At 39.8% G+C, this 16032-nt stretch overlaps 1 long non-coding RNA gene across 1 annotated transcript; it reads right to left on the bottom strand.

The window, feature by feature from the left end:
• Positions 1-824: 824 nt before the first annotated feature.
• LOC307207945 lies at positions 825-15293 on the bottom strand. The gene is made up of 3 exons (XR_013834862.1): positions 15142-15293; positions 2042-2131; positions 825-1180 (listed from the first exon to the last, which is right to left on the bottom strand). It is a non-coding gene; the product is annotated as an uncharacterized lncRNA (long non-coding RNA).
• Positions 15294-16032: the final 739 nt, after the last annotated feature.

The raw sequence follows: 16032 nt of genomic DNA, 5'->3' as shown, positions 1-16032 counted from the left end.
CCTTGGAAATAGGGGTGAAATCTACTGCTGGTGATTTTTATGACTGGCTAAGCAGAGAAGATACAGTGGTACCTCAGGTTACAGATGCTTCAGCTTACAGACTCCACTAACCCAGGTTAGGAACTTTGCTTCAGGATGAGAACAGAAATTGTGCCGTGGCGGCGCGGCGGCAGCGGGAGGCCCCATTAGCTAAAGTGGTACCTCAGGTTAAGAACAGTTTCAGGTTAAGAACGGACGTCTGGAATGAATTAACCCGAGGTACCACTGAATACAGAAGTCTCTCAGTCATTGGAAATGCAGTGATGTTATTGTGCGCAACAGAAAGAAGACTGCACCATAGCCTGGGAAGGTTTTTTGGGTTCAGAACCTTGGCAGGGCTACGTCCTACTTTGCCCTTAAGAGTAGCCTCCCTGGTTTCAGCATTATTTCACTTTCCTGGGCCCCTTTTGACAATAAAGGGCAATATATTTCCCATGGGGCATTCCGTTGCGTTTTGGTTTTTTTCACTTGCAAAGACCCTGATTCTTGAGATTCTTCAAGCAGAAATATCAGGGGGTCAGTGAACCCATGACTGTTCTTGGAAGCATGAGCTCTTATCCATGAGCTACCGGTATATCATAAACACTTCCCACACACAGAGTTGAAAGTGTGGGCTGAAGTGGACTTTATAGGTTTTCCAGACCACCCTGTGATATTTGCTGTAATAGTCATGCTGTACACTTGTCATGCGAAGTAATGCAGGCTATTTCACTGTACTGTAATTGCGCTTTTGCAATGCAACTCATAATTTTCGATGGGGAAAATAAAAAACCATCAAAGACTAATAACAATATAACATAGCTTTTAATTAGTACAATTTCCTTTTCATTTCACTTGCAATTAAATCATTTTATAATTTCATAACTATCTATGGGCATCACAGGCAGAGGGTTTTCAGACACATTCATCTCCGCTGAAAGAGGAGTTTGTGAATCTGTCTTCATTATGGTCTGTGATGATGCAAGAGGGTGTGGACTTGCTGACATCATAGTTGCTTGAGGGGAAGCAGTGCAGGATCTTGTCCCAGGGAAGATGCTCCTTGTAGGCTTTTAGCGTCATCTTCTAACAGGCTGACTTTGGACGGGAAGCGTACATGTTGCTGGTGGCTCAGCTCTTCCAGATGAGGCGTGTCATGTAGTTACTTGTACAAAGGGAGGGAGAATTAGAAGCAATTAGTAGCCAATTTTAGCTGAATTTGGGATTCGGCTGAATCCCATGGGTCAGCTGCCTTGGAAGCCCCCCCCACACACACTTTGTTCAAGTATTATGAACTATGGGGGGGGGGGACATTCTCCCTATCCACTTTCTCCACATAATCTCATACACTTCTAACACTCTCCTCCTCTTTTCACCTTTTTTTCTAAATGGAAAAATACAAAAACATTGCAAACTTCCTTCTCACTGGGAGAGCCTCCAGCTTGGGAGCCAAATGCAGACCTCCAGGCCTCTCTAGCTGGCCCTTGCAACTCTTCTCAGGCAGTAGCCCCTCCCCCAGTTCCCCCCCTCACCTGCTTTGAACTGTCCCTGGGGATTTTTCATTGGCTGGGATACAGTCACTGAACTATGATATCACCTCTTGCTCTCCTGGAGCAACAGTTGTCCAGAAGGTAATGTGGCCCTCAGCCTGAAATTGATTACCCACCTTTGCTCTAGCCCTTTGTTTTCTTGGGGGGGGGGGAGGTGGTTTCCCCCTTTATGCACCTTTTCCACCTCTGCTACACATCTTTTCTAAGAGTCCCTTTGGAGAATGGCTATTTTTGTCATGCTTCCCGAAAGCATCTGATCGGCTTCTGCTTTGGAATCATGCTGCTGGACCAGAAGGGCCTTTGGTCTGGTCCAGTAGGGTTCTTCTTAACCATATGCCCACAGCTGCAGGGATTGGAAACTTATGGCCCTCCAGACGTTAAGATTCCAACCCCCACCAGCTCCTGCCAATGACCAAGGCTTATGAACAACACCTGGTTCCCCATCTCTGCACAGAGGGTCTCCAGTTCCTCCTTACCTGGTTTCTCATTTGCCTCCTGCTGTTGCTCCTCTTTGCTTTGACAGCAGCAGCAGCATTCCCTAATTTTAGCTGCCACATAGCCGCAGGCTGTAGACCATGGAAATAAAAGGAAAGTCAGATGGAAATCTCTGCATGCAGTCCACATAACTCAGCTTTCAATTTTTGAAAATGGGGGTTTGCAACAAGAGAAGAGTTGGGTGCAAAGAAAATGTAGAGAAGGGGCTGTTGCAGTGCTGGGATAATAACATATGCCCTCTAGTTTATCTTCTGCTTTGCAAAGTGCTCCTTGTGAACTATTTGTATGACATGATCGAGGGACTGTATTGATTACTGTGAATGGACCCATTCATAATGATTAAGATGTGACATAGCTTAACTCATGAGAATAAAATAAGCTTGACAACTCAATGGCTGGAATGCTCTCTGTAGTCTTTGTCACACCCATCAAAGTTTGGAGAAAGTGCTCAGCAAAATTTTTGATTTAAGCAGAGGGAGTCTGACAGCTGGAGGGTTTGTTTTGTTTAAGACAGAATTAAATAAAAGTGGGAGTGGGGCTGCTACTGTTGCTTCTTGAAAAGAAGATGCAGGATTGACAGTTGTGCTATTTGCTTTAGAACTCTGATTGCTTTTAATATCTTCAGCACGTTTATTTGTAGAGAACAAAATGCAACAACAAAATATGCACAAGAGGGAAAAAAATCACTATAAATTTCTTGCATACTAGTTCAACTTGAGGAAACAGTCTCTGTAAACTGATGCACTCTGTATAGGACTTCCTACTGCCAAAAAAAAAAAACTTGTATGACTCAGTCTTTCCACATCTCTTGTTTTTATTAGCAATATGTTCCTGGTCAGCCACATCTAGGTATTTTATAAAACCAGACTTCCGGTGCTAATCACCATGGTGAACAGCGGGTCCCAAGATAGCGGACACCGGCCATGCAGCCAATTAAGGATAATGTGAGAGTAATTGTCCTTGCAAGCCGGGGGTTGGGGGGGAGCTTTCACTCGCAGTTCATCTGATACCTGCTTCTCACTCCAATGGAATGTGGGGGGCAGGAGCAGTAGGAGGGAAATAGAAGTACAGCATCATGTCTCTGCAACTATTAAGTTGGAATATTTGTGGTCTAAATTCCCCGGAGAAGAGGAGGAAGGTTTTTCATTTATTAAAAAAGGAACAATTGGACCTAATTTGCCTACAGGAAACACATGTGATTAGGCTTCATAGGAAAGTTTTGATTAATAAAAGATTGGGCCAGGAGTTTATCGTATCGGATAAGGTTAAAAAGAGAGGAGTGGTCATTTATGTAAAAGAAAGCCTAACATGAAAATTTATTTTTAAAGATGAACAAGGAAGAATCTTGGCAATTGAAATTCAAACTCAAGGAGAAAAATTTCTGATTTTAGGAATCTATGCACCAAACGAGGGGAAATCGGAGTTCTACAAGAAGCTGCATGAGACAATGTTGGATTATATGGACTATAATAACATCATCATGATGGGAGATATGAATGGAGTGGTATCCACGAACATGGACAAGACACAGAAACAGACTGTAACAAAAGAGGGCAGACTACCAAAAACTTTTTTTGAACTGACTGACAATATGGACTTAATTGACATATGGAGAACCAAAAACCCCATGGAAAGAGAAGGAACATTCTTTTCTGAAGCCAAATTGACATGGACTAGAATTGACCAGATATGGATAACTAGAGCACTGGCACCTAAGATAAAAAAGGTGGAAATCTGCCCAAGAACTTGCTCCGACCATAATGCTGTAAAGATGGAAATGAAACTAACACCAACCGGTTCCTTTAGATGGAAGATGAATGACACCTTATTACGAGACCAAGAGATTATCAAGAAGGCCCAAAAGACACTGAGAGACTATTTCGAAGTAAATTTGAGAATTATGGTGGAAAAAAGAGTAATCTAGGACGCAAGTAAAGCGGTCATGAGAGGGTTTCTAATCCAACAGAATGCTATAAAAAAGAGGACTCAAAATGAAAAAAAAGGATAAAATTTTGGAAAAAATAAAAGAAGGGGAGAAGAAATTAAGTTCGAAACCCAATTCTAAGGAGATTCTGAGAGAAATTAAATTATACCAAGTACAATATATGAAATTGATAAATCAAGAAGTGGAATGGAAAATAAAACAGATGAGGCAAAGGACATTTGAATCGGCTAATAAATGTGGGAAACTGCTAGCTTGGCAGTTGAAAAAAAGACAGAAGTTAAATACTATTACAAATCTTGAGATAGAGGGGGAAAGTATTCAGAATCCTGTGGAGATTAGAAGGTGTTTCCAGAGATACTTTAAACAACTTTACACACAAGGGCCACAGAAAGAGACTGATATAGATCAATTTTTAAGATCCAACGGATTACAAAAAAATTCTCAAGAAAAACGGATAATGTTGAATTATGCAATTACAGAACAGGAGATTGAAGGTGCCATTCAGAACATGCAGCTGGGCAAGTCTCCAGGGCCAGATGGGCTAACCTCCAAGTACTATAAAACTTTGAAAGACTACTTAATTCAACCATTAAAGGAGATCTGTAACGAAATCATGGAGGGGAAGAAGGCGCCGGAGTCGTGGAAAGAAGCTTTTATCACACTTATACCGAAATTAGAGTCCGAAAAGACACAACTCAAGAACTACCATCCCATATCCCTTTTAAATGTGGATTACAAAATCTTTGCTGACATTTTAGATAACAGATTAAAAAAAGTATTAGTAGAAGAGATTCACAAGGACCAGGCAGGCTTTCTCCCAGGTAGACACTTGTCTGATAATACAAGGAATATAATTGACATTTTGGAAATATTACAAGTGAATATCAACACAAAAGCTGCCTTAATTTTTATTGATGCGGAGAAGGCCTTTGATAATATTTCTTGGAACTTTATGAAGAAAAATCTCAAGGGAATGGGGGTGGGACAAGGGTTTGAAAATGGTATAAGTGCAATCTATTCAGAACAAAAAGCTAAACTGATAGTTAATAATGTGGTGGCTGAAGAATTTAAGATAGAAAAAGGAACACGACAGGGTTGCCCTATCTCTCCATTACTATTTATTTCGGTCCTGGAGGTACTGCTGAATATGATTAGAAGGGACCGTTTGATTAAAGGAATTCAGGTCAGAGCCAAACAATATAAATTGAAGGCTTTTGTAGACGACCTAGTTTTGACATTACAGGAGCCAGAATCTAGTACGAAAAGGGTATTAGAACTGATTCAAGAATTTGGTCAGGTGGCTGAATTTAAATTGAACAAGTCAAAAACGAAGGTTTTAGAGAAAAAATTAACACAGACTGAAAAAGAAAGGTTTCAGAATGAGACTGGTTTGACCCTAGTTAAGAAAGTGAAATATCTGGGGATTAATATGACAGCTAAAAATTTGAATTTATTTAAAGACAATTATGAGAAATGTTGGTAAGAAGTTAAAAAATATTTAGAAATATGGTCTAATTTGAAGCTTTCCTTGCTGGGTCGAATTGCAGTTATAAGGATGAATGTATTGCCAAAAATGTTATTTTTGTTTCAAACTTTACAGATTGTGGACAAGATGGATTGTTTCAAGAAGTGGCAGAGAGATATCTCTAGATTTGTCTGGCAGGGCAAAAAGCCCAGAATAAAATTTAAAATATTAACTGTTGCGAAGGAAAGAGGGGGGTTTGCCCTGCCGGACTTTAAATTTTATTATGAATCAGCAGCATTCTGCTGGTTGAAAGATTGGCTGCTTCTTGAGAACACTGACATTTTGGATTTGGAAGGTTTTAATAATGCTTTTGGATGGCATGCATATTTGTGGTACGACAAGGTTAAAGTGCACAAAAATTTCAAACTTCATATTGTCAGGAAAGCATTATTCAATGTCTGGATAAGGTACAAAGATTTATTGGAAAATAAGACCCCAAGGTGGTTGTCACCCACGGAGGCAAAGGCTCTGAAAAGGCTCAATATGGAGGCCAAATGGCCGAAATATTGGGAGATATTAGAACAGGAAGGAGACAAAATGAAACTGCATAGTTTTGAGAAATTAAAAGACAAAGTGCGAGATTGGCTTCATTATTATCAAATAAGAGAGGCATATAATTTGGATAAAAAACTGGGCTTCCAGGTGGAAAAATCGAAACTGGAAACAGAACTGTTAGAACCTAAAACTAAGATTCTTTCAAGAATGTATAACTTGCTGTTGAAATGGAATACTCAGGATGAAACGGTTAAATCAGCTATGATTAAATGGGTACAGGACATAGGTCATAACATTTTGTTTGCTGACTGGGAAAAGTTGTGGACCACTGGTATGAAATTTACGGCATGTAATGCCTTAAGAGAGAATATTATGAAAATGATTTATAGGTGGTACATGACCCCGGTCAAGCTTGCTAAAATTTATCACCTGCCTGATAACAAATGTTGGAAATGTAAAGAAACTGAGGGTACATTCTTTCACCTTTGGTGGACGTGCCCGAAGATTAAGGCTTTCTGGGAGATGATATATAATGAATTGAAAAAGGTATTTAAATATACCTTCCTTAAGAAACCAGAGGCCTTTCTCTTGGGCATAGTCGGCCAATTGGTGTTAAAGAAAGATAGAACTTTTTTTATGTATGCGACAACAGCAGCAAGAATACTTATCGCAAAGTATTGGAAGACACAAGATTTGCCCACCTTGGAAGAATGGCAGATGCAAGTAATAGACTACATGGAATTGGCAGAAATGACTGGCAGAATCCGAGACCTGGGAGAAGAAGCGATGGAAGAGGACTGGAGGAAGTTTAAGAACTATCTGCAGAAATACTGCAAAGTTTATGAATGCTAAAATGATGTTGGATATAAAAATAATATGGCATTAGTGATACAGTGTTAAAAAGTATGCAAAAACGTAATAGAAAAAGGGCGAAAGATAAAGGTTATATTATGTCAAAAGTAAACAATATGTTAAAGGTGTTTAAACACAAGGAGGAATGATCGGAGACATAATAGAAGTGATTTTAATAATTAGAAATGAGTTTCGAAAGAGGGTAAGGATTTGCTGTATCTGATTGGACAAAGAGGAACACAAAAAAGGGAGGCGTGAGGAAGTTAAGAAAGTTTTGTAAACATGAATTTAAAAATTGGAGTTTTTATTTTTAATTTTTTCTTTTTTCTTGATGTATATCTGTGACTGTTTCTGCTGTTCTGTATTTTTCTGCTGTTTCTTCTTTTTCTGTAAAAATAAATAAATATTTTTTTTAAAAAAAAAAAAGGAATGTGGGGGGCAGGGACACTGAGTGTATAGCACTGCATGTATCGGAAACTCTGCAATGCAGCCACCATGAGCGGAAGTCCTTCTGTTTTTTAAGATGTATCAGAATTTGGACTTAAGAAGCAAGCATGTTCTGAATGAAGGAGACAAGATAACCTGCTAAATGAACCAGCCACTGAGTGTAAAGGTCTCGATCTGGAGAAGATTTTCATCGTTATTGGATTGGTATGTTGGTAGAGAGGAGCCTTTGTTCTCTCTTTAAATATTCACTATGCCATTTTATGTTTTGGCAACTCTTCACCAAAGAAAAATTAGCTACTAATGAAATGTAATTAATAATGGATTGCAAATATTAATGGAATGCAAGAGGGAATTAACAAGAACTTTATAATGCTTATGGATTATTTCAAAGAACAGAACTATGTGGAAACATTGGGATGTTTGGTGGCAATAGTCCCTAAGGAGGACTCTAACTTTAATTTATCACGGTGCTGGCGAGATATCAACTTGTGATCGGGCGGGAAAGAAATCAAAGAAAATGCTGGAAGTCTGCCTAGAGTAATGGGCAGACACCAGACCTCTTTTGTTTTTGAGAAAAGCAAGATGGCGAGAGGCCTTTACGCAGCAAAAATGAGTCCTTGGAGTGGGGAGGGGGGGATGCCAAAAATGATTGAGTACAGCAAGAAAGGAAGGACGAACATTAAAAAAAACAACAATCCATACAGAAAGTTACAAGACTTAAACTCCTCTTGCAAAATAAAGGCATTGGAATAAATACAAACGAAAGTCATCACATCAGTGTTTGTTAAAACAAAGGATCAAGATTGGAATTGTATTGTTTGGATTAAATAAGAGGATTGGAGTAGGCACAAGGAATAACAGCATCTGCCAAAAATTAGAACATGGGAAGTCATCCAAAATGTTTAATTTGGAATCGGATAATTGGCTCTTTTAATTGTATTATGATTTGGTATTGTATTAATGTGGTTTATATTGGATTCTTATTAATGAAAAATTAATAAAAATTAGATAGTTTACAAGGCCACACCTAAATAACAGTTGCGGTTGTGATGATGGGATGCTCCATCATTCCATTTCCTTTTTTTTAAAAAAAATAATATTTATTAAAGTTTTGAAAGTTACAGAAAAAAAGAAAAAAAATTAAACATAACAAAACCATACAACAAAATACAAAGACAAAAATACTACATATACATAACAAAAATAAAACAAAAACAATTTAAAAAAACACATCCAATACTTTCAATGTTATTAACTTTCTTTTACTTGTTTCAGCGACCTCCTCACACCTCCCTTTTTTTGTATTCCACTTTGATTAATTGTTTCAGCAATCCTTTCCATCTTCCTCAATTTTCTGTCCTATCATTTAACTTGACAAATTCTAACATTATTTTTTCCTTTAATCCATTTACAATCTATTGTACTTAATTCTTTATAACATTTCTGCTAAAGCCATATAACTTCATTCCAACATTCCTTAATTTTACAATATATCTGTAGATAACCTTTAAATTTCTTCCAATCTTCTTCCACTGACTCTTCTCCCTTGTCTCGGATTCTGCCAGTCATTTCCGCCAGTTCCATGAAGTCCATCACCTTCATCTGCCATTCTTCCCGGGTGGGTAAATCTTGTGTCTTCCAGTACTTTGCAATAAGTATTCTTGCTGCTGTTGTAGCATACATAAAGAAAGTTCTATCCTTCTTTGACACCAATTGGCCGACCATGCCCAGGAGAAAGGCCTCTGGTTTCTTCAGAAAAGTATATTTAAATACCTTTTTCATTTCATTATAGATCATTTCCCAGAAAGTCTTAATCCTTGGGCATGTCCACCAAAGGTGAAAGAATGTGCCTTCAGTCTCTTTACATTTCCAACATTTATTATCGGGCAAATGGTAAATTTTTGCAAGCTTGACTGGTGTCATGTACCACCTGTAAATCATTTTCATTATATTCTCTCTTAAAGCATTACATGCCGTAAATTTCATACCTGTGGTCCATAACTGTTCCCAGTCAGCCATCACAATATTATGTCCAACATCTTGTGCCCATTTAATCATAGCTGATTTTACCGTTTCATCCTGAGTGTTCCATTTCAACAGCAAGTTATACATTCTTGACAAGTTCTTACTTTTGGGATCTAACAGCTCTATTTCCAATTTTGATTTTTCCACCTGGAAGCCAATTTTTTTGTCCAGATTATATGCCTCCATTATTTGATAATAATGGAGCCAATCCCGCACTCTATTTTTTATCTCCCTCTTGTTCCAGAATTTCCCAATATTTCGGCCATTTGGCCTCCATATTGAGCTTTTTCTGAGCCTTCACTTCCATTGGTTACAACCACCTTGGGGTTTTATTTTCGAGCAAGTCCTTATATCTTATCCAGACATTAAATAGTGCTTTTCTAACAATATGATTTTAAAACGCTTTATGTGCTTTGACCTTATCATACCACAAATATGCATGCCACCCAAATACGTTGTTAAAACCATCTAGATCCAGCACGTCAGTGTTTTCAAGAAGCAACCATTCTCTCAGCCAGCAAAAAGCGGCTGATTCATAATAAAGTTTAAGGTCTGGCAGGGCAAATCCACCTCTTTCTTTAGCATCAGTTAGTATCTTAAATTTTATTCATGGTTTCTTGCCCTGCCAGACAAATCTAGAAATATCTCTCTGCCACTTCTTGAAACAATCCATTTTATCTAGAATTTGCAATGTTTGAAACAAAAACAGCATCCTAGGCAGTACATTCATTTTTATCACAGCAATTCAGCCTAGCAATGATAGCTTCAGATTGGACCATATTTCTAAGTCCTTTTTCACTTCCATCCAACATTTTTCATAGTTATCCTTAAATAAGTTCACATTCTTGGCAGTCATATTAACCCCTAGGTATTTCCAGCGGCGTAGCGTGGGTTGTCAGCACCCAGGGCAAGGCAAGTAATTTGCGCCCCCTAACCCGGGGCAAGGCAAGTAATTTGCGCCCCTAACCCCTAACCTGCCGCCGCTGCCAGCTTCTTCTTGCTGCTGCCTGGGCTAGTCGGGTGTGGTTCTCTCCCGCGCTCAGCGCTGCGCTGGGTGGCCGCTGCACTGTCCCTCCCCCAGATAGTCCCTCCCTCGCTCTCTCTCCGCTCCGCACCGCAACGCACACCTGGCACCCTCCCCCTCCACAGTGGGCGGCGACCCGGCAGCTCGGATCGGATTCGCACAGCCAGCACTGCAGTGAGAGAGAGAGAGTGAGCCAGGTAGGGGCAGAGAGCTGCGAGTGCGAGCGCCCCCCCCAACGTTGCGCCCGGTGCGGCTGGCCCCCCCTGCGCCCCGCACGCTACGCCACTGGGTATTTCACTTTCTTAACCAGTGTTAATCCTGTCTCCTTCTGAAACCCCTCTCTCTCAATCACAGTTAGGTTTTTCTCTAACACCTTAGTTTTCATTTTGTTCAGCTTAAAACCCGCTACCTGACCAAATTCTTGAATTAGTTCCAGTACTCTTTTAGTACTAGACTCTGGCTCCTGTAATGTCAATACCAAATCATCAGCAAATGCTTTCAATTTGTACTGTTTAGCTCCGACTTGTATACCTTTAACCAATTGGTCCCTTCTAATCATGTTTAAAAGAACCTCCAGGACTGATATAAAAAGCAATGGAGAGATTGGGCAACCTTGTCGTGTTCCTTTCTCTATCTTAAATTCTTCCGTGACTACATTATTCACAATTAATTTAGCCTTTTGTTCTGAGTAAATTGCACCTATACCATTTCCAAACCCTTGACCAACCCCCATCCCTTGTAAGTTTTTCTTCATGAAACTCCAAGAAATATTGTCGAAGGCTTTCTCCACGCCCACAAATATCAGAACTGCTTTAGTATTAATATTCACTTGTAATTTCTCTAAGATATTAATTATGTTCCTCGTATTGTCAGACAAATGTCTGCCCGGGAGAAAGCCCACTTGATCTTTATGAATTTCTTCTACTAACACCTTTTTTAGTCTTTTAGCCAAAATATCTGCAAAAATTTTATAATCCACATTAAGCAAAGATATGGGGCGGTAATTCTTAAGCTGCGTCTTCTCAGACTTTGTTTTCGGTATAAGTGTAATATAAGCTTCCTTCCACGACTCTGGTGCCCTTTTCCCTTCCAATATTTCATTACAGACTTCCTTTAAAGGTTGTACTAACCATTCTTTCAAGGATCTATAATATCTTGAAGTCAAACCATCCGGTCCTGGGGATTTACCTAATTGCATGTTCTGAATGGCCCCTTCTACCTCCTGGTCCGTTATTTTGTAATTCAACATTAACTTATTTTCTTGAGAGATTTTTTGTAGTCCATTTATTTTCAAAAAACGGTCAATGTCCATTTCTATCTGCGTCTCCTGTGTATATAGTCGTTTGAAGTACCTCTGGAAGCACTTTCTGATCTCCACTGGATTCTGTATATTCTTTCCTTTCACTTCCAGGTTTGTAATAATATTAAGTTTTTGTCTTTTTTTATTTGCCAAGCCAGCAGTTTTCTGCATTTATTTGCCGATTCAAACGTCTTTTGTCTCATCTGTTTAATTTTCCATTCTATTTCCTGATTCATCATTTTCATATATTGTACTTGATATAACGTTATCTCTTTCAGGATCTCCTGCAACTTTGGTTTCACTCTCAATTTCTTTTCTCCTTCCTTTATTTTCTCCAAGATTTTATCTTTTTTCTCATTTTGGACTCTCTTCTTAATTGCATTCTTCTTAAATGCATCATTCCATTTCCTTATGGTTCAGTGAGTTCACTCTGCTCAGCATTCCAGGCTTGCTGAAATCATTTTTAACAGTGGTTGGTGGGGCTGTAGAGACAAGGCAGCACTATTCGCCTGGCTGCCCAACAGCAAGCGTCACTTCCAGTTACTGAGAGGTAGAGGGAGTGAGGTGCGGGGAGCTAGCAACGTGCAAGCATGACAGCACCCCCAGTTCAATGCTCTTGACTCTCATCCCACTAGGTAACCAGCAGCAACACCTGGCATTGGAAAGTCAAGCACCCTGATTGTGCCACCTGCTCCTACCTTTAAACAAATAATAATTCCAGAATTGGAGCGTGTGCATTCTGCAGCAATTTTCACTTCACACGCTCTACACATAAATGCTTTAAATGAGCAAAGGCATGGCTGCAGGTACAAAGTCCTATGAGGAACTGTTGAAAGAGTTGAGTAGGTTTATCATGGAGAAGAGACAGTTAAGAGGAGACATGGGGAGAGCTGTCTTCAAATATCTAAAGGACTGTCGGTCACACAAAAGGTGGAGCAGGTTGGAGTCACATCCGCACCATACACTTAAAGTGCTCTTAGACCACTTCAGTAGGCATGGTTTTCCACAAAGAATCCTGGGAACTGTAGTTTGTTAAGGGTCTCCTAACAATGCCCAGAATGTTTAACAAACTAAAGTCCCCAGAATTATTTGGGTGGGGGGAGTCATGGCTATTAATGTAGTATAGGAGTATATGAGAGGAATGTATGCATTAGGCAAAACTGCGTATAAGCATGTGTGTATTCACACCCCAAATGGTGATTTTTTTTAATGCTCAAATGGTGATGAATTTGCATGTGGATTTAAATAATGAAATCATTGAGGTGGAAGGGACCACAAGGGCCATCTAGTCTAACCCACTGCAATGCAGGAATCTTATGCCCAATATGGAGCTTGAACCCATGGCCCTGAGATTTAAGGTGTCATGCGCTACCAACTGAGCTACGCCAGTGGCAAACTGATGTGGAAATGTGGAAAACTGAACTTGGAAAAAATGAGGAAAATAACAGATTTCCCCATCCCTAATGACAGGACACATGCCTTGCTTACAACAGATGCCCACTTCTATCCCTGCCATCTCCAGCTAAAACATAGATGAGGTAGCAAATAAAAGGAAAGACCTCTCTCTGCCTGAGATCTGGGAGAACCATTGTCAGTAGGGGTAGATAATTGGCTTTCAGCTGGATTTCCACGATTCACCACCAGGTTATGGCCTGATCTAAGGGTCTCTCAGCAGCACCCCAACCACCATTCAAATGCATGGTGAAGAGAAAGACAAAGGGCAAGGAAAAAGCTCTATCGATCAATATTAGATTTTAAACCATTTTATTAATAAGTGTGGTAATGGGCCTAAGAAATATTTAGGCACAGTTTTTGTAGATTTTACAGAGGTATTTGGCAGGATGAATTGTGAAAGGCTGAGGATAAAACTTTGGAATTCAAACATGGACTGATGTTTGTGTACACTTAGTGAAATATTATGCTCTAAAACACGAGTGAGGGCTCATCCACGCATACCTTTTGCCCTGTGCTTTTTAGGCACAGATTCACACTTCCCAGGTCTAGGTCTCAGTGCTTCATTGTTATTTCCTTTTGCCCTGCCTCTTTCCCCAGGAAAACCCATTCTTAAATGCTTTGCAGGCATCAAGATCCCCACAAGCAGTTTTACTAGAACTAGAGGTGGCAATATGATTGCTTCTGACCTGAGAGTATGCTTTGGTAAAGTGCTAGGACAGTTGGCTTACTGGGGAGAAATCTGAGATTTGGCTAAGATAAGTCAAACGACTAAATGATGAAACAACAACAAAGTCAACTGGAAACCATTCAAAACAAATTTCTCAAAATAATACTGGGTATGCCCACTCTGTTTGACCAAACTGTGAGAGGCAGTGGAAGACAGAAGTGCCTGGCGTGCTCTGGTCCATGGGGTCACGAAGAGTCGGACATGACTAAACGACTAAACAACAACATGCCCACTCTATCCTAGCAGCAGGGCCATCTTAACCATTGTCTTAACCGGCACAGTGCCAGGCTCCCAGGGGCGCCGAGCAGGCTCTTTTGCTGCAGGCATGCTCTGGTCCATGGGGTCACAAAGAGTCGGACACGACTAAACGACTAAACAACAACAAATAGCAAAATACTGGTAGAACAGTGTTTTGCATATGTGATGCTGCAGCAGTAGAATATCTTTATTATTATTTACTGTACTGCTCTTTGTATTCTGAACCAAAGGCAAAATTTATTTTGAATTTGTTATGTAAGATACCTGATGGTGATGATCAAGTGAAAATCATATATTTGCTATCTCCGACAAATTTGTGACAGAGCTGCAAGATTTGCAGTGGTTGCCCAAAAGCTGAGAATAAATGTTAATGAGGTTAATACGGTGAATTGCAAAGATTTATCTGGATGGTTTAATAGGATATTTTAATGTATCAAGTTTTTTAACCTTTGGTGTTTCATTTTATTTTACCTTTTTATATTATTCTTTTGTATATTTTAATGTAAATATATATTTTGGTCAATGTTGGTTTTTTAAAATATTGCATGAGTGTATATATTTTTTCTGTGGTTGATTTGACCATGATGTTTGAACAAACAACAATAAGCAATAAACCAGAAAAAAATGAAGTAGGTCCTCAGAAACAAGTTTGGGTTAAAAGTAAATATCAGGTTGGAATGTTATGAAGGCAGTAGACTACAGAACCTAAGGAAGGATATAAGTTCTTCCCAGAGTGCTCCTGAAATACTTCAGTCTGGAAGTAGTTCAAGGAACTGGCCACTGGTTTTTAGTTTGGATTAAAACTCTTCACTCTGACAGAGAATTGGTGCCTTGAAGCAGCTGTGTGACCCAGCAAACACACATCCCACCCTTCTCCCTTTGCCAGGGGAAAGATTAAAAATAGATCTATGCGGACAAAAACCGCAGCTGAAACACCAGCTCCTCTTTCCCTTTGATCTCAGGTACTGAAAAAGCTCTTTTGTAACCAAAAGTCACCTGGGCTTTAGATAAAGCTGTTCTTCACTTACCATGAGCAATAACTCAGGCCATGTTTCCTGTGGGTGCAGATGGGTGCTCTCTCTCTCTCTCTCTCTCTCTCTCTTTGCAGTCAACAGGTTTACAGCAAGAAAGCTGTTGCCACTTATTTCCTCCTTCTGGTAACACATTACATTTGTTCCTCACCAGAGGACGTTGCCCAGTAACCTAGTCACATGTGGGTGACAGTTAGCAGGATGGGTGTATTGTGACTCATACAGTTGCTCTGTTTGCTTCACTTTAGGGTAAGGAGGAGAGGGGATCTGGTTTTGTCTGTGAAGCTTTCCTGTGTGAGGGTTGAGGGAGTCAGCTGGTGGGGGACTTACCCAAAGAACCAGCATCTGACATAACTCAATTGGTGGAAACACTTTAAAAATCCAATCTTACCTGTGCAACCTGTTTATTCAGTGCTAAGTCCTATTTTCCCCAAGTGCAGAAATGTGTTAGGCAGCTGCAGCCTTTGTCAGATTTCACACATGCTGTTTAAAGCTAGTTTGAGCCTCTCTCTCCTCTTGGGGAATTTATTTTATTATAATTTTTTTATTAAGAAATTTTATTAAGAAAGAAATACATATACAGTGGTACCTCGGGTTACATATGCTTCAGGTTACATACGCTTCAGGTTACACACTCCGCTAACCCAGAAATATTACCTTGGTTTAAGAACTTTGCTTCAGGATGAGAACAGAAATTGGGTTCCAGCAGTGCAGCGGCAGCAGGAAGCCCCATTAGCTAAAGTGGTGCTTCAGGTTAAGCACAGTTTCACGTTAAGAACGGAGCTCCGGAATGAATTAACCCGAGGTACCATTGTATATAGAAACAAACATGAAGCAATAGTACAAGGCTGAGTAAATCAAGAGAGGTAAGCACAGAAACCTGTCAAA

This window comes from Podarcis cretensis (genome assembly GCF_951804945.1).
Source record: "Podarcis cretensis genome assembly, chromosome: Z".
NCBI lineage: Eukaryota > Metazoa > Chordata > Lepidosauria > Squamata > Lacertidae > Podarcis > Podarcis cretensis.
Note: the sequence above shows the minus strand (reverse complement) of the source record. Positions and strands in the feature narration are given on the sequence as shown.